Below are 3259 nucleotides of genomic sequence, written 5' to 3' on the forward strand. Positions count from 1 at the left end.
TCACATCTTCACCCATTAAAAAAAAATCCCTATGAGAGTACTATTAATTCCATTTTGCAGATAAGAAGACTGAGGGCCCAAAGAGTTACATTGCCTGATCATGTCTATAGAACCAGAGGTGAAGAGGCTGGAATTCAGCCTAGGTATCTTCCCAACCCTACCACACCTGGGCCAGGGCCATGTCAGTATCACAGACTGAACACAGTGCCTGCTGGGAGCCTGGTCAGCCTGGTGCCACCACAGATGACTATGGAAACACAGGATCTTCAGACATGGCCCTTCAGACATGGACTTGCTCACTCAGATGCTTCTCAGCTCAAGTTAAATATGGCCAGCATTGGTGGCAGAGAAGTAGTGCCCCTTGGTAGGAAAGGCAGGGCCAGGTGAAAGGCCAAACCTGGTCTCCTGAGACAGGTCAGTGGGTGGTGAGTCAGGGGGCTATAAACAGTCTGTAGCCACAGCAGCAAAGCCCCCAAATACTCAGCTGATGAAAGCCCCCGTAAGCCCCTCCAGGAGCCCCTGCCTGGCTCCGAGAGGAGCACATCAACCCTCTTCCGGGAGGCGGCCCCTGCTTGGCAGGCCCCAGGACCAGCATTGTGCACGGCCTGTTCCAGCTCTCATGGCCCGGCCCGGGCTCATGGGCTATATTGAGGGCTGAGTCACCAACCTGTGCCTGGGTAGCTGACTGTGACTGGCTGGCTGGGGCCTGAGTCAGGCCCTGATTTATCCTGGAGAGCAACGGGCTCTGGTTTCTGGGGTGAGGGGGGAGGGGAGGTGTGAGAAGGGTGCCGGGAACCATCCTTGGCACCGGGCACCCTCTGCCGACCATTCACTCACTGCACACAGACCTCTCCCAAAGAGAGGGAACAAGAAGTGGGAGAGGGGAGTCCTTTGTCCACTTGCTGGCTTCCCTCTGAACTCCTACCACCTTAAGAGAGCACCTCAACTTACTGGAGGACCTTGGGAAACACCCTCAAAACAAGACTATGAGCCTTTAGGGTTTGTAGAAGGCTGTCAGCTCCAAGCAAAACCACTCTATCCCTCTCTCTTCTCCCTAGGAGCTCAGTAAGAGGGATCCATCCTTTTCCAGATCTATATATCTCAGTTTCTTCATCATTGAACCCCAAACTGGCACCTCAGGTTGGGTGTCAGAAGTCTGCCTTTTTACACACACACACACACACACACACACACACACACACAGAGTTCCCTTGTGAGACCCAGCTACATGTCATGTGTCCCCAGGAGCTGGGCATCTCTCCACAGGAGAGCTCAGCCTCTCAAGCAGACAGACAACACTGATGGCTGATGGCTGGTCTTGGCCATGGGACAAAGGTGGCATGGGGGGAGCGAGAGTTCTGGAGACAGGCAAGGGGGTGCCAACAGGAGAGTGGAATTCCTGAGCACCTCGTCACAGGCAGCCGACAGAACATGAGCTGTGGGGCCCAAGCTATTTATATCTCGCCTGTCACTCTCAGGGCCCCCAGAGCTCCCCCCCCACTGAAGTCACGCACAGCAGGTCCCTTTTCTGTTTCTGGTCCCTTCTCTCCTCCTCCCCCTCCCTAACTGATGAGAAGGGAAAGAAATCATTCTTGGAGCCCTTTCACCATTAGCGCTGACCCCCCTCCCCACAAGCTCCTGAACTTCTTCCCTCACAGAGATGCCCACCATCCCTTCCCTTTTCTCTTGGCTTGGTTGGGGAAGAGCAATAAGGTCAAATGATTCACCAGAAACGTGCCCAACTTCAGTCATCACACAACTTGAGTTGGGGCCCAAACTTAAGGGTCCAGAAGGATGGGAAAGTGGAGGAAATTTGGCCTAAAGGGGGTACCAGGAGGTGTGGAATACATGTTATCCTACAGAATCTCAGAATACATAGTCTCTTTATGTAAGTATATTCTACCGCTTTTTCACCTCATCCCAGGCCAACTGCTCTGAGTGCCTCAGTTTCCCTGATGTCAGCTGCCCTTGGCTTATTCTGAGCCCAGTCCTGCCCAGACTTCCTGGCGGGCTCCCTAGGGCTCTCCGTGTCCCCCAGCCCCCATCACACTTCCCCGAGGCTGCTCTGGGCAGGGCTCTCTGTCTCTTGTCTGGTTAACCTGCCCTCTGACCAGAAAGATCTGCCCAGTGGCCCAAATGGGCACACCGCCCAGGGGGCTCCCTGGTAGTACAGGCCAGAGGCTCTGCCTCCTCTCGCGTCACCTTAGTTGAGTCAGACTTGGGGGAAGGGGGCACAGTGTGACTCATTGGGTACACTTTTCCTGAGCTCAGCTTCATTCTGAGAGGATGAGGACAAACGGACTGGTGACAGGGACACTGAGTCAGGGGTAACGTCCGTCTTTCCCCTGGGACCCTGGAGTTGCAGAGGGTTTTTTTTTTTTTTTGGTTGCAGAGGAGACTTTTCTACCTGTAATGTGGAACACCCCCACCCAGGCCTTCTCCCTAATCGGCCTGCATGGAGTTGTCGCTTCCTCTCAGTCTATCTACACACAAGCACACACACTTCCCCTGCCGGTCCGCAGGTGGACAATACCCTGGGCTAGCAGCCAGGTCTCACCGGCCCTGTCAACAGCCCTGCCACCAACCAGTCCAGAAAATTCTGTCAACACCCGATCAGCGTGTTTTGCCCTAACCACTGGCCTCAGTTTCCCTTTGCATCTCTTTAGTCCTGCAGGGTGGGGGGTATATATTTCATCTCTGACTAGCGATGCTTAAGTTTGGGGTGTTGGGAGCCCTCAGTCCCCCTAATTTTCCAGCTCCACTATTCATCTGTCCAGCTTGGCGGCCTCGGGCCAGAGCCTCCTTCCCCGGGGGTGGGGGCAGCAGACCCGGGACCCCAGCCTGGACGGAGGGCCGCGTGGGGGAGGGGAGAGGAGGGAGGGAAGGGAGGGAGGCGGGGCCGGCGGGCTCGGCGCGGCCCCCACCCGCGGGCCGGGCGGCATTCCTGGGAGGCCGGCGCTCTGACGTGGACCCGGGGGCCGCGGGCTCGGCGGGGGGGACGCGGCCCGGGGGCTTCTTAAACCCCCCGCCTCAGCCCGGCCCGCACTTTCCAGAGCACCGCTCCGCCCCCGGAGGGAGAGAGAGACACACACAGACAGAGCGCGGCCAAGGAGCCGAGGAGGCCCGCCCGAGTCCCGCCAGCCAGGGGCACAAGAGAAGTTTAGAGCCGCGGAGCGCACAGCCGCCGGTCCTGTCCCGGACAGCGCCCCACTAGCCCGAGCCCCGCCGGCCCCCAACCCCCGCCCCAGCCCGCGCCAGC

Source organism: Bos taurus, chromosome 4, assembly GCF_002263795.3.
Source record: "Bos taurus isolate L1 Dominette 01449 registration number 42190680 breed Hereford chromosome 4, ARS-UCD2.0, whole genome shotgun sequence".
Classification (NCBI taxonomy): domain Eukaryota; kingdom Metazoa; phylum Chordata; class Mammalia; order Artiodactyla; family Bovidae; genus Bos; species Bos taurus.